Source organism: Hibiscus syriacus, unplaced genomic scaffold (assembly GCF_006381635.1).
Source record: "Hibiscus syriacus cultivar Baekdansim isolate YM2019G1 unplaced genomic scaffold, ASM638163v2 tig00110684_pilon, whole genome shotgun sequence".
Classification (NCBI taxonomy): Eukaryota; Viridiplantae; Streptophyta; class Magnoliopsida; order Malvales; family Malvaceae; genus Hibiscus; species Hibiscus syriacus.
Window position 1 is genome coordinate 1,912,982 of NW_024062824.1, and position 24,612 is coordinate 1,937,593.

Below are 24,612 nucleotides of genomic sequence, written 5' to 3' on the forward strand. Positions count from 1 at the left end.
AACATAATTACGTACCGGTTGATGAAGTGCAGCAGCAACATGACTCGAGTGAGATGAGAGAAAGATGATGATCAAAACTTGAGTCGTGAGTCAGGAGTCGTGAGCGTTAGGCTAGAGGCCAGAGGCGACAAGCGTGGAAGATGATCGCTCTCTGTGAATTTTTTACCGCTCAACCTCAATCGTTCTCTGTAAATTCTTTGATTACCGCATATTTCAATCACATTTTTTACCCTAGCCCGCCTAAACTAAAAGTCGATCTAAGCCTGATAATCTAATAGCCCACTAAACCCTAAATAAGCCCAAAAATCATATATGCTAAAGTCCAAAATTGTATCTTCTAAACTTGTGATTAAGCGCCAATTAGCGCTTTGCTAAAAGCATTGCAAAAGCACAGATTACTACCGCTTAATGAATTCGTAGTGCTTTTGCTATGTTGAAGAGCCAGGGGCCTCGCTCGAGTCGCTTAGTGCTTTAATCGTGCTTAAGCGATGCTTTTTTAAAAACAGCTCTGACTTTATAGTTTGACTTTAAAAAATGCTTTCTCGTTCTTTATTATTTGACTTTATTGCTTTCTGTTTTACAGTTTGATTCTAAAAAAGTTCACTGACTTTATAAGGTCAAACTGGTATTGCTTTATGTTTTATGTTTTATAAGGTCAAACTGAATATCATGTGTTCATGTTTAAGTCAGTTTTAGTTGTTATTGTTATTGTTTTCTGTTTTTCAGTTGTTACTTATATACTGGTATAGTTTTTTAGACAAGCAAAATGCTTGTTGAATTTTAAATGTTTGTATTATGATATAGATTGACATTATAAGGTCAAAGTGTCAAACTGATTTACTTTCAACTTGGTAGAATAAATTTTTATAGCCTTTCTGTTTTATGTTTTTCAAAATGGTATATAAATATATAATTCATCTTTTTTCAGTTGTTACTGCCTTACTGGTATAGTTTGTAACTTTGTAAACTGGTATTGCATTCTGTTATTTTAGTTTGACTTTATGTTTAATCTATCTTTTATAGAATGACTTCAACGGCGGGTAACGTAGGTTCTTCAAAGAACGAGTCAGAAGACCCGATTAGGAAATATGCAATACAAGATCCGAATAATAAAATCAACTTTATATGCTCTTTTTGTGGACAAACATTTAAGGGAGGTCTGTTTCGGATCAAAATGCACATGATTGGACTTTTTAAGGATGCTCGTAAATGTCCAAACTGTCGGGAGCATGTGCGGGAATAATTAAATGCGTTCATGATAAAGAAACAAACGGCAAAGGCAGAATAACATATGCAAGCAAAAAACTGGATGCACCAACAACAAGCTGATGAATACAATGGTGAAGAAGATGTTGTTGAAATAGGTGGCCGTAGTAGCAAGATGCCCCTACCCAAAAAACCAAGGCAAAAATGTCTTATGGACATGTACTTCACTCCTAATCCTTGGAAGCAATCAAAGCTGGGATGGAATGGAGACAACAAACTATCAATGAAACGTGTCGAAAGGACCATAAGGATAAAGTTTTTCATGAGATTGGGAGGTGGTTTTACGATGCAGGTATTATAAATAATTAAAATTTATGTTGCTGGAAGTCTTTTTTTATTTATATAAATGGAAATATATTTTTTATGTTGGCATTCCTTTTAATATCGTAACATATGAGAGTTTTCAAATAATGATTGAAGCAATCAGACAGTTTGGCCCCGAGATGAAAGTACCAAGTATGTACGAGTTAAGAGTTCCCATACTTAACAAGTAGAGGAAGTTCAAAACGAAATTGTGGAAAATAAGAAAGAATGGACAGAAAAAGGTTGTTCAATATTATCGGATGGATGGCATGATTCCGTTGTTTAAAAAGATATCATCAACTTCATGGTAAACTCCCCAAAGGGTTCGATCTTCGTGAAGTCACTTGATGTATCTGATGTTTCAAAGGATGTTGATTTGTTGTTTCATGTTCTTGATAAAATGGTGGAGGAAGTTGGTGAAGAGAATGTGGTGCAGGTGGTGACTAATAATGCATCAGCTTATGTAAAGGCAGGTAAGAGTTAAGTTGCAACTTTAGTCTTTTGATAATCTCTTGTCTAATGTCATGTACTCATCTTATTCCTCTAACTTTGTAGGGAAGTTGTTGGAAGCTAAAAGACCAAATATCTATTGGACACCATGTGTTGCACACTGCCTAGACTTGATGTTGGAGGATATTGGCAAACATATTCCTGGGGTTAAAAATGCTTTAAAAAATGCCATTTACTCAAATGGATATATATATAGTCATGTTGGTTTGGTTAACTTGATGAGAAAGTTCACAAACCAAAGAAACTTGCATAGACCGGCCATCACAAGATTTGCTACATCCTTCATCACTCTTGCCCAGATCTAGAAACAAAAAAAAAAAAATTTGAGGAAGATGGTGACTTCTCAAGAGTAGGAAGCGAGCAAGTGGTCTAAAGAACCCACGAGTAAGAAAATAAAGTCTTACTTTTTGCAAGAAACGTTTTGGAGGAATGTACTTTATTCTTTCAAGTTGACAGGTCCCTTAGTGAAAGTTCTTAGACTAGTTGATGGGAAAAAAAAATCCAGCCATGGGGTACATCTATGAAGCAATGGATAGAGCTAAGGAGGTGATTCGTGATAGTTTTCCGAATCGAGAGGATGATTACAAGAAAGCTTTAGAACATGAGAAAGTTTACTATACGGATTCTTAGTCTCACTTGTAGTGCTACAAGTTGTGAGAGAAACTGGAGTGTTTTTCAACAAGTAAGTTATTTTTACATGTTTTTTCTTAATAATATTGCTGGAAATTTTATATATATATGCATAATGTTGCTAACATCCAGTTTTGGTTTTTTTCTTGTAGCTTCACACTAAGAAACGAAATAGATTGGCGCAATCTAGATTGAATGACATGGTGTTTGTGAAATTCAATAGTGCCTTGGAGCGACGAGCTGAAAGTAAGGAGACCGATCCCATTCTTTTGCAAGATATTGATGAGAGCAATGACTGGTTCATGAAAAGAGTGGAAGATGATGAAGATGAAGATGAAGATGAGGCGGTGTTTTTTAGTGAGGATTTTACATTGAGTGATGTTGCTAACGCTTCCAGTGCATATAAACCTATTTATTTAACTAGAGCATCAAAAGTAGTGAATGATGGAGCCGAACCATCACGAAATGATAAAGGAAAATCTTCTGCTCATAATCCTATCTCTAGTAGACCATCTCGTAGATGCTTAGTTGATGAAGATGAGATGGAAGAAGATATTGGAGTGTCTAGTGATGAAGGAGATGGTATTGTCCGAGTTGATGACGATGATGATTTAGAGGATTTTTAGTTATAAGGAATTGAGGGTTTAGAAAAATTCTTTTGTTCATCTCACTTTAGACTACTTTTGGTGTAGACCATCTTTTGAGATTAATATGCTCATATAGTCATATGGTTAATGTTATATAAGTATTTAAGTGTTTATAACTTATAAGTAAATTTAGAATTATATTTTGATGTTTAAGTACTTATATAAGTTTTGAATATATGCATTGACACTTTGATATTTAAGTATTTATAAGATAATTTATAAATATTTTGTATTTTTTTATGAATTTCGGCCTTTCTGGCGTTTCGTGTGCATAAAGCGATCGCTTTCGCTTAGCGCTTAGCGCTTCGGCGTCTAGGACCCTAGGCTCTTTAGGGCGCTTTATGCTTTTTAAAACCAAGGTGCTTGAATTATACTACATTATTCAGTTAATTATTGTACAGATGCAATCATTCCATTCAAATAAGAAGATAATTTCACAATTTAAATACATGCACGATCCATGTATTTTAACCTAATACAATTAATCAATACATTTTTGTATGCCTTGGTCATTAGTTTAGCCTAGATAATCAAGTATCCAACCAAATTGTTGCCAACAATAATGCATCATTGTGTTGTACCGCAGTGCTGGTCAGCCCTCCTACTATCTTCAAATACCAACTAAACGTACCATGTCTATCGCCAATATCCATCGTAGTGCTAGATCGTAGTCCCCTATTACACAAGAACTTTGACTCTAAGGCATGTCATTCTATCTAGTACCAACTATTAACCAAGGGCTTATATGATTTCAACATACAATTCATATATTAATTACTTGTCTATCAAGCAAGATTTCATATTAAGGCAATTTGAATGATACTCTCCGTGTTACACTATTCCACAATAATCGAATCAAGATCATTCCATGAATCGCCCATAGGCCAATAACTTAGAATTATAACATGTATTTAATGCAATCAAAACAAAAAACTTTACCTTAAGTAATAACATGGAACATAATTTAATAAAACATGGCAGCATGCATGAACTCATTCATTAACAATTCAAATCGGTTTCGTTAATCTTGTATATATTTTATTAGTCCTTTCATCTCCTTGATCTCAAATTTCCATTATAGTTAAGTTTCATTTATTAAAATGTTAATTAAATAAAAATTGGTATGCAATAAGAAGAGTTATTGGGACATAATTCCCAGCCCTAAATAGAGTTACAATCACTATACTCTAGCTAGTCGCAGATCGCTATTCTCTTTAGCTTAGCTTTGGTAGGTTCCCCTTTAGATCCTTCAGTCACTTATTCAGTTCCTTTCTCTACTAGTTTATATTTAATGTAGAAAGATCATTAAAGTTTATTCATTAACAATTTAAACTTAACTAAACGATATTTCACCAAACAGTTCTAGTTCTAGTATATTATATACCCTTTACTATTATGTTCATATCCATTAATATACTTATTATATTTTAAATTGGTTTATACCATTCGAAATATAATTCCATTATATTTCCAAACATATATGGCTCATAATTTATTTCTTTCTACATTAATACATATTTTCAATTAAAGTCAGGTCAAATTTCTGTAACCAATATGTCTCTTTTAGTAGGTAAATGCACTTTAATGCGTTAATTCACCTAAAACCATTACTACTTCCTTTTGGTACTTTTTACCATTGTTTAATATGTCTTTGTTATGTATTTTTAAGTCCACTTTAGTCCTCAATAATTCAATTAAGTCCTCCAGTTATTATACTTTTCAAAACTGTCCAGTTTCACTATTTTTACCAATACATTAACTTAAAAGCTGTTAATTTTGTCTAATCGACCCTTAACAAGTTGTTATTTATTAAGTTCAGCTCTCATTCTGTTTCAAACTAGTATTACCAGTATTCCTTATTGTCTAATTAAGCCCCGATTATTTCAATTTGTTCCAAACAGTCCCTAATTTATTTTCCAACAACAATGGTGACTAATTTCAATTCTAAGGTCAATTTTCATAATTTTACTGTATTTCCTATTATTTGAAGCTTCAAATCTTTAACAAATATCAATTTTCTGCAATTCCTTCCTACACAAAATTAGTCCAGTTTACTACACAACATTTGGATCTTTGTGATTTAGTCACTTGCAAACCTTACATTTTTCGGTTATCATCCTTTAAACCAAATCAATCTACAATTTGTTTAAATCCTATAAATATTTGGTCATCCATGCTTATTCCATCATGATCTATGTTAAATTTTAATACCATACACTATTAATAATAAATAAATATATCCTAAACAAAATTTGAGAATCATTCAAATTGATCTTTAGCAAATTTAGAATAGAAGAATAGAAGAAACTTACATGGATAATAGATTAATTTTTGCATAGCTAATACAAGCTTGAAATGAAGCTTGCAATTGAACATGTATGGCCAAAACTCCTCTTTGCTTTCTCTCAATTTTTTCTTTCTCCAAATTTTCTCAATTGTTTCTTCTTTGGTCGGTTACCAAATGAAATTGATGAAGCTTGTATTACTTCATCTTTAATTAAGATATAAATGTCCTGATTAGCCTCCCATAATATTTAAGATATCAACTATTCAAGGGCAATTGTAGGAATCTAGAAATTTAGCATGCAATTATAACATTTGTATCTAATTCCTACTTGATCACCATAATTCGATCATTACTATTTCACTCCTTTCAATTAGGTTCAATTCTAATGTTTTTTTATTTAATTTAAATTAGGTTACTTTAATTTGATCAAATCAATTGTTTAAAATTCTTTATTAAGTTTTAATTCAATTCGATCCCTATGTAAATTGGCTTAATTCAATTAATCCAAGTTTTAATTCAACTCAATAATTATCCTAAACAATTTGATTAGGTCATCTTTCAATGTAATTAATTAAATGTTTAATTCAAATTCTTCAGGTTCAAGAATGTGAGCTGGATCTGATCGATATTTCCGGAGTATCGACACATGGAAAGCATTATGTATCTTATCGAATTCACTTGGGAGTGATTGTCGGTAAGCCACTGGACCAATTCTTCCAACAACATCGAACAATCTAATAAATCAAGGGTTGAGCTTCCCCTTTTTACCAAACCTAAAGACCTTATTCCAAGATGATACTTTGAGGAAGACCTTATCTCCCACACTGTACTAGATGTTCCTACGCTTCAAATTGGCATAGGACTTTTTCCTATCAAAGGCTTTCTTCAATCGATCATGAATAATACAAACTTGTTCTTTGGTTTCCCTGAGAAACTAAGGCCCAAGGACTTTGTTTTCACCTAGTTCAGACCAACATAGGGGTATTCTACATTTTCTTCCATACAAAGCCTCGAAAGGATCCATTTAAATCAAAGCTTTATAACAATTGTTATAGGCGAATTCTATAATAGGTATGTATTTCTCCCAGTTCTTTCCAAAGTCAATAACACAAGCTCTAAGCATGTATTCAAGTACTTGTATTACTCTCTCAGATTGGCCAACACTTTAAGGATGAAAGGTCATACTCAGTTCCATTCTAATGCCAAGGGCTCGCTGTAATGATTTCCAAAATCAAGCTATGAATCAAGGATATCGATAAAAAATGATATAAGTAGGAATCATGTGTAATCAAATTACTTCACGAATGTATAATTCGGCTAGAGTATCCAAACTATAGCTCATTCGAATAGGAATAAAATGGGCTGATTTAGTGAAACGATCTACAATTACCCAAACAACTTCACACTTTCTTGGTGAACTAGGTAGACCACTTACAAAATCCATAGTTATTTTATCTCATTTCCACTGAGTAAATTCAATAGGCTGTAGGAGTCCTGTGGGAACTCGATGTTCATCAATGATCCTTTGACACAAGGATTTAAGATATCTATACATGTTGAAAGATCTAGGATGAATAGAAAATGGACTTTGATGAGTTTCTTGTAAAATTTCATTCTTCAAATCATCATTTTTCAAAATACACGCCATTTAAATGAATGGAGAAATCTTGATTGGCTTTCGAATCTAATTCTGAAATGACAACTTAATGTTTAGGATCAATTTGTTACAAGTCTTTAATCCTCTAGACTAAGCTAGATTGAACTTGTAATTCACACATGAATCCATATTTTTTTATACATTCGAAGATGAGCATTAATAGTATTTGGGGCCGATTTACGATTGAGAGCATCTAAAACCACATTGGCTTTTTTGGGATGATAATCAATGACTAAATCATAATCTTTGATTATTTCAAGCTATCTTATTTGCCTCAAATTGAGATCCTTTTGAGTCAAGAGATATTTTAGACTCTTATTACGGTAAATAAATAGCACTTTTCATCGTACAAGTAATGCCTCTAAATTTTAAGGGCGAACACAATAGCAACAAGTTCCAAGCAATGCATTGGATAACTGAGCTCATGAGACTTTAATTGGCGATATGCATAAACAATTACATTATCGCCTTGCATTAAGACACATCCAAGTCCCAAATGTGAAGCATCACTAAAAATAGTGAATTTCTTGCTCGATTAGGGTTGGATGAGAACTGTGACATGAGTAAGAGTTTGCTTGAGCTGATCAAAGCTTTATTGATGCTTCTCTGTCCATGAAAAGGATACATATTTTCGAAGGAGTTTGGTTAGTGGTAATGCAATAGTAGAAATTCCCTTAACAAATCTTCTATAATACCCGACTATACTAAGAAAACTTCGAACTTCACTTACATTCCTTAGAGGTCTCCAATCCATAATAGCTTATATCTTTTTTGGATCTACTTTAATTCCCTGTGGCGAGACAACATGTCCAAAGAATGAGACTTTCAATTGCTAAAATTCTCACTTGGAGAATTTTACGAACAACTGACATTCTCGAAGTGTTTTCAAGACAATCTGGAGGTGTTCGGCATGTTTTTCCTTGTTATTGGAATAAACAATGATGTCATCAATAAATACAACCATGACCTTGTCAAGGTAGGGCTTAAATATGTGATTCATGAGATCCATGAACGGGGCAGGGGCATTAGTTAATCCAAATGGTATATCAAGAAAGTCATAGTGGCCATAGCGAGTTCTGAAAGTTATTTTTGGCACGTCTTCCTATTTAACCCTCATTTCGTAATAACCCGATTGAAGATCAATCTTTTAAAACACTAAAGCATCCCTAAGCTAATCAAATATATCCTTTATTCTTGGTAGTGGATATCGTTTCTTGATAGCGATCTTGTTTAGTTGGTGATAGTCAATACAAAGACGCATCGTACAATCCTTTTTCTTTACGAACAAGACAAGTGCACCATAGGGAGAAAAACTAGGCTGAATAAAACCCTTTTCTTAAAGCTCATGAAGTTGTTTTTTTAGCTCTTTTAGTTCAAGTGGCACCATTTGATATGATTTAATCGATACCGTATTCATTCCAAGTTGAACTTCAATCCCAAACTCTAATTCTTTAGTTGGAGGTAGACTAGGAAGTTCCTCGGGAAAGATATAGGCAAATTCAGAAACAACAGGTGTATGAATTAAGTGAAAAGTGAGGCATGCTTTTTACCAATTAGAAGTACATATTCTTTCCCTAAACCTCATAGATACAATATTTTGTTTTCGAAATATGGCCAAGCTTTGTGTTTTCTAAACCAGTCTAAGTCCGGTATTAAATCAAACTCACAACATGGTATAACGTATAGATCGGTGAAGAAGGGTACATTTCGAATAGTCAAGAGGCAATTTCTACAAATCAAGTTAATGTTCGAAACTTCTCCTAACGGATTATAGGCTATAAGACCGATTTTAGCAAGTTCAGTCTTTAATCTCAATTTTTCTATCAAATTTGATTATACAAATGAATGAGTAGATCCATAGTCTATTAAAGAATAAACATAAAATGAGTTTAACTCGACGATACCTACGATAACATTGAGAGCTTCTTCATCCTCCTTTCCCTGAATATGATCGATACGAGCAAGGGTTCGAGATTCCTTATTAGTGTGAGCAGGGGCATTCAAATGATTTGCCTTGGCTTTGCCATGATGGCTCAATTGAGCTCTTTTAGTGCCTTTGTTTCGATTTGCATGATTAGAGCTTGCAATAGCATAATTTTTGTTCAAAACTTTATTTGGATTTTACAGATAATCTTGGATGTAGTGGTTTAAGGCTCCACACAAGTAGCATAAGTTCTGTTGAGTCCTACTTGACCAAGATTATGTTTATGGCAAAATTTGCAGGTAGGATATTGAAAGACCTTCCTAAAATTCCTTGTACTATCCATAAAGACCATTGAGAATGCATTCTTAGAAACTGACTGAAGCTTCAAAATATTATTGCTCTTCTGAGTAGATATATGATTGAACGAGTTTTCCCAGCTATGTTTGGACTTCTTAGACTACCAATGGGCTTTTAGTCACTTATGGATCGTTTATCTTTCTAGGTTCTACCAGTTTTGTGTTTCTCAGAAGCTTTCATATTCGCCTTCGTAACGATAGCTTGGTTCACCAGGCTCTGGAAATCGGTAATATTCAGGGAAGTAAATATATTACTTAGGTATTCATTCAGTTCGTCGATAAACATACGACACTTTTTTCTCTCCTTCTTATTGTAATATGACCTGTATTTGCAATATTTTTAGAAGTTGCTCATATATTGTTCGATGGGTCAGTCACCTTGTTTAAGATACAAAAATGCTTCTTGCTTTCAGCCATATATTTTTCACTAATATACTTCTTGTTGAACTCTTCTACAAATAACTTCCAAGTAACAGATTCAGCAGGAGCAGTCAGGGTAATAGTTTCCCACCAGCTCAATTCCTCATCTGCCAATAGGGCCACAACACAATCAAGTTTATGATCATCTGAGGATTGCAATAGCTTGGTCACAATTCGGGAGGTATTCTCAAGCTAATACTCGACCTCTTTGGGTTTATCTTCATTGGTAACAATGAAAGTATATGCCATGTGTTGGGCTGACTTGTCGATACAAGCTTTGTAGATAAAACAGGAGAAGTAACATGCTTATCACATCTCAGTTTGACTACAAGTTGATCGAACATCTCCTTCGTGCTAAGGAGACATTCTTTTTGGATTGAATTTACTGTAGGATTTCCCTGTTGATCATGAACTTAAGCTCGTTGCTGAGCTTGTTGTATAGGATTTCGATCCATCCCTACATTGTGTCCTTCATTTTAGGACCCCTTGAGACTCTCCCTATCTGGAGCCATTCTTGTTTCCGACATTCTATGATAGAACAAGAAGGGAAATTTTAAATTAGACAATAATACAAGTATGCTTGAATATAACTCCTAGGTTGCTCAACATAACCCTATATGATACATGAGACTCTATTTAGTCCTAGACTCAACCCAAAAAGCTCTTATTACTATTTAAATGTAATATCGCCAAAACATGAATCATGGATTGGCAGCATTATCGAGACCGAAAGCAAGAACAAGATCATTGAACTATGAATCAAATATGCACAATGGAAATACAGTTGAAGAGATATATTTATTTTTGAATACAAGATTACACTTCTTAATCACTACTTATCAATTAATTCGATTAAGATATGAATCCCAATTTAGCTATAGAAGTATCCTTTGATTTCAAATATGTAATTCATTAAACGATTACTAATAGCAAACCATATGCATAGCTAGGAATTTAATGAACTTAACATACTATATCAACATTTCATAATCTACTTATATATATTTTCATTACAAAATAGACCCTTAATAGATTATACAAAATGACATGCTAGTAAGCAAGATACATTCCCAAAAGAGTTATTATTGATAAATACATTAGGGTCCTTTAACTACATGGACTACACTATTGCATTAGGTTCTTAGGTACATTTCATATACAACCTAATTACCCACCATATGCTTGAATTTGAATCATTATATTTAAAACTAAGCCACCTACTAGAAGTATAAAGATAACGAAACAAGCCATACTTTAATTATTCCCTTGAATTGATTAGCTAAGGAGGTGGAGCTTTGAATACTATCTAGTACCAACTATTAACCAAGGGCTTATGTGATTTCAACGTACAAGTTGTATATTAATTACTTGTGTATCAAGCAACATTTCATATCAAGGTCATTCAAATGATACTCTTCATGTTACACTATTCCACAATAATTGAATCAAGATCATTCCATGAATCGCCCATAAGACAATAACTTAGAATTGTAACATGGATTCAATGCAATGAAAACATCAAGATTTATCTCAAGTATCAACATGGAACATAGTTTAATCAAACATAACAGCATGCATCAACACATTCATTAACAGTTCAAATTGGTTTCGTTAAGCTTGTATATATTTTATTAGTCATTTCTTCCCTTTGATCTCAAATTTTCAGTATTTCATTTAGTAACATGGTAATTAAATAAAAAAAATTATATGCAATAAGAAAAGAGGGGTTGGGACCTAATTCCCAACCCTAAAGAGAGATACACTCACTATACTTTGGCTAGTCGTGGATCATGATTCCCTTTAGTTTAGCTTTGGTAGATTGTCCCTTAGATCCTTCACTCACATCTTTGGTTACTTTCTCTACTAGTTTATATACAATGCAAAAAGATCATTAAAGTTTATTCATTAACAATTTAAGCTAAATTAAATGATATTGCACCAAACAGCTTCTGGTTCTGGCAGATTATACACCCTTTAGTATTCTGCTCATATCTTTTAATCTACTTATTAGATTTTAAATTGGTTTATACTAATGGAAATATAATTCAATTATATGGATCATAATTTAGTTATTTCTATATTAATACAGATTTGCAATTAAAGTCAGGTTAAATTTCATTAATTAATATGTCTCTTTTTGTAGTTAAATGCACTTTAATGAGTTAATTCAAATAACATTACTAATTCCTTTTGGCACTTTTTACCATTGTTCAATATGTATTTCTTATGTATTTTTAATTCCACTTTAGTCCTATATAATTCAGTTAAGTCCTCTAATTAATATACTTTTCAAAACTGTCTAATTTCACCATTCTTACCAACACATTCACTTAAAAGATGTTAATTTTGTCTAATAGACCCTTAACATGTTGTTATTTATTAAGTTCAGTTATGGTTATGTTTCAAACTAGTATTACCAGTATTCATTCTTGTCTAATTAAGCCCCGAATGTTTCAAGTTTTTCAAAACAATCCCTAATTTATTTTCTAGCAACAATGCTGACTAATTTCAATTCCAAGATCAATTTTCTTAATTTTACAGCATTTCTTATTATTTGAAGCTTAAAATATTGAACAAATCTCAATTTCCAACAAATACATACTACACAAAATTTTTCAGTTTAGTCCACAACATTCAGATCTTTGTGATTCAGTCACATGCAAACCTTGAGCTTTTCGGTTATCATCCTTTAAACCAAATCAATCTACAATTTGTTTAAATCCTATAAATTTTTGGTCATGCACATTCATTCCATCATGATATATGCTAAATTTTAATACCATACACTATTAATAATAAATAAATCTATCCTAGACAAAATTTGAGAATAATTCAAAATGATCTTTAGCAAATTTAGAATAGAAGAAGAGAATAAGCTTACATGGATACTAGATTTATTTTTCCTAGCTAATCCAAGATTGAAATTAAGCTTGCAATTGAAAAAGTATGGTTGAAACTCCTCTTTGCTTTCCCTCAATTTTTCTTTCTCCAAATTTTCTCAATTGTTTTCTTCTTTCGCCAGCTACCAAATGAATTTGATGAAGCTGGTATTACTTCATCTTTAATTAAGATATAAATTTCCTAATTAGCCTCCCTTAACAGTTAAGATATCAACTATTCAAGGAAAATTGTAGGAATCCAGAAATATAGCATGCAATTATAACATTCATATCTAATTCCTACTTGATCACCATAATTTGGTCATTACTCTTTCACTCTTTCAATTTGGTCCTTAATTATATTCAATTCCATTGTTTTTTATTTAATTGAAATTAGGTTACTTTAATTTTATCAAATCAATTGTTTAAACTTCTTAATTAAGTTTTAATTCAATTTGAACCCTAAGTAATTTGGTTTAATTCAACTCAATAATTATCCTAAATAATTTGATTAAGTCCTTTTTCAATGTAATTAATTAAATTTTCAATTCAACTTTATTCTTTTTCTTAAGCAATTTAATTTATCCTATGTAATTCAATTAATTTAAAACCCAATCTAATTAAATTCAGTTTCAATTTAGACAAAAATAGTTTAATTCCCCTATACTAGAATTTTAAGGTGTTACAAGTGCAGTACATTCACTTGATGGGGTAAATGTTACTTTCAGATTCTATGGCCTCTACCTTTATGGAAGATACCACTTCAGATGATGTGATTTGATTGTAGTTAGCACGGTTCTAGATGTTGGGACTATCGGCTCACCCCATGGTACAGCAGAAACAAAAATTCGACGGTCTCACTTGTGATCCAAGTACGATAAACCAAAATTTGAAGGAAATGATGTAAATACTTACAGTGGGTTCCTTGAAAAATAGCAATGATAGAGCAGCTAATGGTGGTGTCGATCGATTCTAATCGCAAGCCTCCACGAAACCACGTCTCGGCCTCCACTCAGTTCACCCGATTAAGAGCAACATTTGCTTTTCCCAAAACTATTTTGAGAAAAATGGTTAAAGATAATGTGTAAAAAAGTCGCTATACCTTACACCTTTTATATCCAAGTTACCCTAACATATTAGGGATTTTATTATTTCAAATTAATTAAATCTTTATTTAATTAATTTAAATTAAATATTTGGTATTATTGAAATATATGTATATCAAACACAGATTAACTCTAGATATATTTTAATAGCGTACAAAAAATGGTACATCTTTTCTCATTTGAATCCTAGGGTGTGACCCTGTAAGTTATTGTAACGTTAGAAGTAATTATTAGAACAATTATAATATTAAATACAATGTGTGACATCTAGAAATATATCATTGTCACCTAAGTTACAAGAAAATATGATTCGACATATCATCTTCGTGATTAACTCTTTTATGTATTATATCCTTTTGTCCTTTATATCTAGAATAAGCACAGGTCTTGGAATTGTCACACTTGTATAGCCCATCTATTGTTTCTTGATATCTAGAGCAGACTTTTAATTAAAGAATAATTTATGTTATCTCAAATCAACTTATTCGAGCATGACCATGCATTTCTAGTCTCACTCAATAAAGTGGCCTGTGTTAAATTTCCTATTATGTAGGAAGGACAAATCCTATCTTAATCATACACACCCACTACATATATCGAGATATATTCAATAACAGTCTTTATAGAGCAACCAGTTATGGAGCTTGTTTAACTGCATGAAAACATACAACAATATATGTTGGAATAGTATTGATCTCAAGTCTGAGGATCATACATATAGTCATCACCATGAGCAATGTTATGACTGTCACATAATAATCCAAAACATATGTTCATGGTGGGTCAATCCAATACATTGTTCTCTAACAATATAATCATGTATCAATTCTGACATCTCTATGTCAATGACAACCCATTGTCATTAATCAATAACATGTTAGTCTTAAGCGTATTATTATTGTCCATGCCCATAATAATACTTGACTATGGATCTTTTAATAATAATAATTATGTTATTATATGGACTTTATTATCTTCCAGTTTATGTTGAACACATATATAACTGAAAATAATAACGGCAATACCTTTATTCAATAAAATTGGTAAATAAAATGTATCATTACAATCATCATATGATTGGTCTTTGGGCATACTCTAACACTGGAAAGCCCACTCCTCGGATGGTGTGACAAGTGTATGGGTGCATTATCATTTGCATAACATTCAAGCTTGTATCTATCTATGATGGATTGAATTATGAATATTATTGTTTGATTAAGACTATGTTATTACTTGTGTTTGTTCGCACTTTAGAGACACAATATGCTTTATAGCTTACTCTCCCATATTTTTTTCTTTTAGATACCCGAATTAAAAAGAATCAGTACTTAGAGAATCACAAACATCACTCATAATAAATCTTTGTTTCAGTATGAATTTTAAATGACTTTTCTTTATCGAACTATGCATAATTTTTTTTTGAATTAATTTTATTACTTGTGTTTAGGACTTTGGATATCATTGTTAATTTTGGATTGTTATGCATGTTTTAGTTATTACTTTTCATATTGGATTTCTTTGGACTTTTTTTCTTAATAATATTTATTAAAGTTTAGAATTCAAAAATCCTCCTAAGCCTTAAATGGTTGTTTTAGAGTTTTAAAAGAAAAATGGTTTCGCGAGGAATAAGTTTCAACATGACTCTCTAGATTCGATCTAATTCTTTTTAGATTGGATTTACGGGGTTACACCTCAACTTGAGTGAATCCTTTGGTGAACAAACAAGCCTTGTATTTGTCAATAGTGTCGTCAGTCTTATGTTTAATACAATATACCCATTTACAATCAATTACCATTTTACCTTCTTACAAGTAAACCACATACCAAATTTTAAGAACTTTCATAGCCTATAATTCCTTATCCATAGCCAATATCCATTTTGAAAACTTAACAAATTGATGGTAAAAGGAAGGTTCATAATTTGAAGAAACATTCGTTATGAAAGTAGCATACTCATGTGACAACTTTAATGTATCTAGGTGTTTCTCAATAGGCCAATGACAAAAGGATAAAAAGGTACAATGTAATACACCAAATGTCAGGTCAGTGACTTTATTGAAAAGATTTAAAATATGAAAATGAATTTGAATAAATGATAAAGGATAATAAATGATTTAGAAATAGTGTTTAAGACCAATTTGCAACAATGGAAGAATAAATGGGGCATTGTGGTCCTTTAAGGGAAAATGAATTTAAAATTTATTTTAATTAGGGTATTAAAGTATAGGAAAAAGGGGAAATTGAAAAACACTAAGCTATCTTCTCTCATTCTTTCTCGTGTGTATGCTCTCCTCTAAAGCAAAAGGCAAGGCTTCATTTAGATAGTTCTTTCTTTCATTTTTTATTTTTTCTTGAAACATTGAGTATTATAGAGGCTTAAGGAAGGATTAAATAAGATTAAAACTAAGAGATGGATGAATTATTTGAGATTGAAAAAATGGGTTTTTGAATGATATATTGATAAATGAGTTTTTATTGAGGTTTATTAGTATATTTAACTTGTCAAAGAAGTAAATAAGAGATTATAAGCCTTGGATGTGATTAATAACATGTTAGAAAAAGTGGTATGATTCTTGGTTTGAGATTTTTTTTGGGAGATTTTAGAAGTTGTAAGAAGTTAAATGAAATAATGTTAGTGGACACAAGTAAAGAAGAGTTTAATAGTATTGTTGGAGGTAAAAGTATGGGAATTTGACTAAATTTGTGTAAAAATCGAGTTGAAAAATGGAAAATTTGGGTAGGGGTATCAGTACTGGAAGAACAGTACCGATACTATAGGTTTAAATTGGTATAAATACGATGAACAATATCGATATTGAAGCGATTAATGTCGATACTAATGTGAATATCAATACTATGAGAAAGGTATTGATACCATGGATTTTAGAATGTAGAAATGGTATCGATACTAAAAGGGAGTATTGGTACCATAATATAGAAGTATTGATACCATGGTAGGGGGTACCGATACTATTAAGCCTGGAATAATAAGATAGGCTAAAGTTGTTATAGAAATTGAAATAATAGTGCTTTTGAGTATTATTAAAGTATAAATGTTAGGGAATATATTTGGTATGGTATGTTTCTTTAATGGATGCTTGTGTAGATCATAACCAAGCTCCTAAGTCTAGCAAGAAAAAGGGCAAGGGTAAAGTTATCAAATAGCCGGACATCATTACATCTTATTAGAGAGGCTTATCAGGTGAGTACATTTATTGTATTTATATGAGATGAGTCAACTTAGAATATTGTTATTTAACGTATGTTTTTCAATATTTAATATACTTTATGAATGAGTTTTAAAGTATGAATTGCTTTAAAATGAATGAATAAATAAAAATGCATAACGGTGCATTATCGGCATGAAATGATGCCATAAATGAAAATGCATAATGATGCATTATAGGCATGAAAGGATACAATAAATAAAAATGCATAACGGTGCATTATAGGCATGAAAGGATGCCATAAATAAACATGCATAATGGTGGATTATCAGCATGAATGGATTCCATAAATGAAAATGCATAACAGTGTATTATTGGAATGAAAGGATGCCATAAATGAAAATGCATAACGGTACATTATCGGCATGAAAGGATTCCATAAATGAAAATGCAGAACGGTGCATTTTAGGCATGAAAAGATGTCATAAATGAAAATAAAGAATAATTACTAAAGAATAATGATAAAAATATATAAAAAGATAGGTGTGCTGGGCATACTAAGAATAATTACGATGATTGTATGAAAGAAATTTGGTTTAACTTAGACGGATTTATCAGATCCTTATGGAGTATACGATTTAATTCAAAACCAAATAACCATGATATACTTATGTATACATTAACATTTATTTACAATATTATGTCTCACTAACTAAATACTTAACGTGTGTTGATTTCACGCGTAGGTAAAAGAAGAGAATAACCGAGTAAGGAGTGCAACAATAGTAGTAGCTATCATCAATTTAAGGTTGACTCGTCAGTAACAATAGGACAATATGGTTTATTTTGAAAATTAGTTCGCATGTAATTGAAGTAAGAAAAATGCTCTGGAATGTATTTAAGTTATAACTTCATGATATATTACAACGAATGTTTTTCTTTATATTAAAAATGTTTTGTTTTAAAATTTTGAAACAAAATTTTATGAGTTTTACAAACAAGTCTATGGTTTCTAAAAGAAACGTGACATCTGTATCTTGCATACGGAAATGTATACGAGAAATGGGTGAGTACATTTATTGGTATAAGAGCTAAATGTTTAGCTGATTCTCGGCCGAAACTGAGTTTATTTGAAATTTGAAAAAGGGATTACATGCCTTTAAGATTGTTGAGGCTACTAATATGGTGTCATTAGAGTATGATTGATGATGATCCTTATGAACTTTAGTGTTATTATTATTTATGTACTAATAGATGTCGAAATCCTCGAACTCACGAAGAGGGGGTACAAGATATTAGAGAAGGAACTGGTAGCGAAAGTTACAAGGCTAATAGTGAACAACCGATTCTATCTGAAAATGCTAGTACGTCTGTACATCAGGGGATGTCAGTGCTTGAGTTTGGAGCTTTTATGCAAGCTCTCAATGCCATCCTAACATAATTTCAACCTCTCCATGCTCCTCTAGCATCGAGGATGTTAATCCCAAAAGAGCTTAAGAGTTTGGGAGCCCCATAGTTTCGGGAAGAAGAGGATGAGGGTCCTATAGAGGCTGACTTATGGCTTTATGATTTTACGGTAATGCTTGAAAGTCTTCACTACTCATATTCATAAAAGCTGGGTAGAGTTGTATCTTTACATAGAGGATCAGCTCGAGTATGGTGGTCAAATACTACGATGTATCCATCATCGGAACAAGTGACCTGACAATTCTTCCTAGAGGAATTCAAGAACAAGTATCTGGGTGAGCAGTTTAGACGGGCAATGTTGTTAAAGTTCCTTCATTTGAAACAAGGTGACTGAGTCGTACATGAGTTTAAGGTTGAGTACAATAAGCTGAGTCATTTTGCTAGTGAAGCAGTTCCCAATGACAAGGCTCAACGTGATTGGTTCATAAAAGGTTTGAGGCCAAAGTTGAAAGAGATGATGTTGGCTTTAAACTTGCCTAGTTTGCAAGAAGTTATAAACTAAGCCAAGGCAATTGAAATAGCACAAGAGGAGACCCTAGCAGTGGGGCAGAGTTTGCAAACGGGGAAAAGAGTTGGAATGCCTTCAAATCCCCATCATGTTAAGAGAGGAAAGGGCTCGAGTTCCAGATATACTGATAGAGATGGTTCTGCTACAGCTTCGCAGAAAACTAAACAATCCCAATATTTTGTTGCTAGCTCGGGTAGACCATATGGGAAAAGTACTCTATGTCAAACATGTGGTAAATTACACCATGAAGTATGCAGACTTCTCAATGGAGATTGTTTCCAATGTGGCGAGATAGGTCACTTTTCCCGAAACCGTTCTAAGAAATATGGGGACAATTTGATGCAATCTGAAAGATCGGTGGCAACCTCTAATAGAAGTAGAGGAAGGGGTAGATCCAGGGGACCATATGATTCAATGCAGCGATAAGAGACTAGGGGAGTCACCAGAATTTATAACATTAAGAACGATGAGATCGGGATGACCCCGAAATCATAACAGGTACATTCCATCTTTTTGATGAGCATGTATTTGTTTTAGTTGACCTTGGTTCTACACACTTATACATTAATACAAAGTTGGTTAGAGCTAGAGGAATTCCTTTAGAACCAATCTTTAGTGAGATGATAGCGGTAAACCCAGGGGCCATAGTGCGAGAGTAATTCGATTATGTAAGAAGTGCCCGATAAAGATGCATGGGGTTGTGTTTCCGGAAAACTTGATGGAGTTGTCCATCGATGAGTTTGAAATCATTTTGGGCATGGATTGGTTGTCTCCACATCATGAATTGGTTGATTTTTGTAAGAATCGATTATTCTTGATGGATGCGGAAGTCTCCGAAATAGTAATGATCGATGAAAAAGCAAAATCACCATCTAATGTGATGTCGGCCATAACTGCAAAGAAAATGATATTAAGGGGGTGTATAGCTTTCCTAGCTAATGTGATAGATACTCGAGTACTAGAAGTGAGATTAAATGATATTCCAATAGTTAAGGAGTTTCCAAAGTTTTTCCGAAAAAATTATCGGGTTTACCTCCAGACCGTGAAGTAGAATTCAAGATTGAGCTTTACCCAGGTACCGAACATGTTTCTATGGCTCCATATCGAATGGCTCCAATTGAGGTAAGACAGTTAAAAGCCCAATTACAAGAGGTACTCGATAAGGGATTTGTGAGACCCAGTGTTTCTCCTTGGGGAGCACTTGTGTTGTTTGTGAAAAAAAAGGACGGGTCTATGCGATTATGCATCGACTATCGTTAGTTAAACAAAGTAACTATAAAGAATAAGTATCCTCTTCCGAGGATCGATGATTTGTTAGATCAATTGAAAGATGCAACAGTGTTCTCTAAGATAGATATGAGGTCGGGGTACCACCAATTAAATATAAAAGAGGATGATATTTCAAAAAGCAGCTTTTTGGGCTCGGTATGGACACTATGAATTTGTGGTGATACCATTTAGATTGACTAATGCTCCTACAATATTTTTGGGATGAACCGAGTATTCCAACCTTACTTGGATCAATTCATGGTGATATTTATAGATGATACTTTGGTGTATTCCAAGTCAAGAGAGGAAAATGATGACCATTTTCGAGTGGTTCTTGATACACTTCAAGAGAAGAAGTTGTATACCAAATGGTCCAAGTGTGAATTTTGGTTAGCTGATATTGCTTTCCTTGGCCATATAGTCTATGCATAAGGCAGAAGAGTAGATCCTAAAAAGATCCAAGCTATAGTGGATTGGCAACCCCCAAAGAATGTTTCTGAAGTTCGAAGTTTCTTGGGGCTTGCTGGTTATTATAGACGGTTCGTGAAGAACTTCTCAATGTTAGCTTTTTCCTCTAAATAAGTTGTTAAGGTAAGATATGCCTTTTGTTTGGTCAGAGAAATGGCAAGAAAGTTTTGAAATGTTAAAAAGAATAGTAACAGAGGCCTCAGTGCTCGTACAACCTGAGTCGGGTAAAGACTATGTAGTATACAGTGATACATCTCATAATGGGTTGGGATGTGTACTCATGCAAGATGGAAAAGTTGTGGCTTATGCCTCAAGACAGTTGAAGAATCATGAGAAAAATTACTCGACACATGATTTGGAATTGGCAGCAGTCATGTTTGCCTTGAAAATTTAGCGTCATTATCTGTATGGTGAGCGGTGCCATATTTATACGGATCATAAGAGCCTAAAGTGCTTGCTGACTCAGAAAGAACTGAACTTGAGGCAGAGAAGATGCATTCAGATTTTAAAAGATTCTGATTTGATTATTGATTATTATCCCGGAAAGGCTAATGTGGTAGTGGATGCACTTAGCCGAAAGACTTTTTCCGCTCTATAGACTTTGGATGCACGTATGTCTTTAAAGAAAGATGGTGCCCTGATTGCTGAACTTAAGTTAAAGTCGATGCCTTTGGATCGGGTAAAAGAGCTGGAAGGTTAAGATGAGAATTGTTTGGCGAGGATGGTATAAGTAGAAAAAGAAAAAATCAAAGACTTTGTTGAAATAAGGGTTGATAGATGTTTATATTATCGTGGAAGACTGTGTATTCCCAATAATGAGAAATTAAAGAAAAATATTCTTTCCAATACACATTATAGTCCTTTAACGATGCACACAGGTGGGAATAAGATGTATCAGGATTTAAAGAGTCGTTATTGGTGGCCTGGTATGAAAAACTTTGTATCAGAGTTTGTTGCAAGATGCTTGGCATGTCATCAAGTGAAACCTGAACACCAAGTGCCATCTGGATTTCTACAACCGATATCCATTATTGAGTGGAAATGGAAACGAGTTACATTAGATTTTGTTTCAGAGTTACCTTTATCAGCAAGTAAAAAGGACTCGATATAGGTAATTATAGACAGATTGACCAAGATAGCTCACTTTATTTTTGTTCGGGTAGATTACTCAATTGATAAATTTATGGAATTGTATATAAAAGAAATAGTTTGGATGCATGGAGTGTCTATATCGATAGTGTTTGATCGAGACCCAAGGTTTACTTCAAGATTTTTGAAGTCCTTACATGAGGCATTGGGTACTCGATTGAATTTCAACACAATTTTTCATCCGCAGACAAATGGGCAGTCAGAACGAACTATTCAAATATTAGAGAATATGCTAAGGGCATATGTGATTGAGTTTAAAGGATCATAGGAAAGGTATTTTCCTTTAGCGGAATTTGCTTATAATAACAGTTACCAATTGAGTATTAAGATGGCCCGTATGAAGCTTTGTATGGGAGGAAGTGTCGAACACCCTTAAATTGGTTTGAACTAAAGGATCGAGACCTAGTTGGCCCGGATTTGATGAAAAACATTGAGGAAAAAGTGAAAATTATCTAGAATAATCTAAAGATAGCCTACGATCGACATAAATCTTGTGTTGATTTGAAAAGAAAAGAAATTGAATTTCAAGTGGGAGACAAGGTATTTTTGAAAGTGACGCCCTGAAAGAAAAATTTATAGTTTGGGCGCTAAGGAAAGCTGAGTCCGAGATTCATTTGACCTTATGAGATCTTGAAAAGGGTCAGACCCGTAGCTTATTAATTAGTTTTTCCTCCAGATATGGATAACATCCACATTGTCTTTTATGTGTTGATGCTCATAAGGTATCGATTCGATCCATCCCACATTATCACACCAGAGGAAATAGAGATCTGACCAGATCTGACTTATGAGGAAGAACCGTTGTGGATCTTAGCTAGAGAAAACAATGAATTGCGTAACAAGAAGATTCCTTTAGTTAAAGTGCTCTGGCATAATCATAAGGTGGAAAAAGCTACATGGGAAAGAGATGAGGACATGAGGAAGCAATTTTCACACCTCTTCGTTTCAAGTACTTCTTTAAATTCAAGGACAAATTTTCTTAAGGGGGAGAATTGTAATACCCCAAATATCAGGTCAGTGACTTTATTTAAAAGATTTAAAAAATGAGGATTAATTTGAATAAATGAATAAATATATGAAATGATTTAGAAATAATGTTTAAAACCAATTTGTAACAATGAAAGAATAAAAGGGGCATTGTGGCCCTTAGGGAAATGAATTTAAAATTTATTTTAATTAGGGTATTAAAGTATGTGAAAAAGGGGAAAGTGAAAAAACTAAGCTATCTTCTCTCCTTCATTCCCTTGTAAGTGCTCTCCTCCATAGGAAAAGGCAAGGCTTCATTTAGCTATTTTTTCCTTTCATTTTTGGTTTGTTCTTGAAACATTGAGATTATAGAGGCTTAAGGAATGATTAAATAAGATTAAAACTAAGAGATGGATGAATTATTTGAGATTGAAGAAAATGGGTTTTTGAATGATATGTTGATATATGAGTTTTTATTGAGGTTTACTAGTATATTTGACTTGTCAAAGAAGTAAATAAGAGATTAGAAGCCTTGGATTTGATTAATATAATGTTAGAAAAAGTGGTATGATTCTTGGTTTGAGATTTGTTTTTGGAGATTTTAGATGTTATAAGAAGTTAAATGAAGGAAAGTTAGTGGGATAAGTAATGAAGAGTTTAATAGTATTATTGGAGGTAAAAGTAAGGGAATTTGACTAAATTTGTGTAAAAATCGAGTTGAAAAATGGAAAATCTAGGTAGAGTATCAGTATTGAAAGAACAGTACCGATACTATAGGTTTAAATTGGTAGAAATATGATTAACAGTATCGATACTGAAGCAATTAGTATCGATACTGATGTGAGTATCGATACTATGAGAAAGATATCGATACCATGGATCCCAGAATGTAGAAATGGTATCGATACTAAAAGGGAGTATCGGTACCACAGTATAGAAGTATCAATACCATGGTAAGGGTTCCGATACTATTGAGTCTGGAATTATAAGATAGGCTGAAATTGTAATAGAAATTGAAATAATAGTACTTTTGAGTATTATTAAAGTATAAATGTTAGGGAATATATTAACATTTGGTATGGTATTTGTCTTTAATGGATGCTTGTGTAGATCATAACCAAGCTCCTGAGTTTAGCAAGAAAAAGGGCAAGGGTAAAGTTGTCAAATATTCAGACATCATTACATCTTATTAGCGAGGCATATCAGGTGAGTACATTTATTGTATTTATATGAGATGAGTCAACTTAGAATGTTTTTATTTAACGTATGTTTTACAATATTTAATATACTTTCATTATGTGTATGGAAAGGATATTGTGAATGAGTTTTAGAGTATGAACTGCTCTAAAATGAATGAGTAAATAAAAATGCATAATGGTGCATTATCAGCATGAAATGATGCCATAAATGAAAATGCATAACGGTGCATTATAGGCATGAAAGGATGCCATAAATAAAAATGCATAAGGGTGCATTATAGGCATGAAAGGATGTCGTAAATAAAAATGCATAACGGTGCATTATCGGCATGAAAGGATGCCATAAATGGAAATGGATAACAATGCATTATAGGCATGAAAGGATGCCATAAATGAAAATAAAGAATAATTACTAAAGAATAATGGGAAAATAT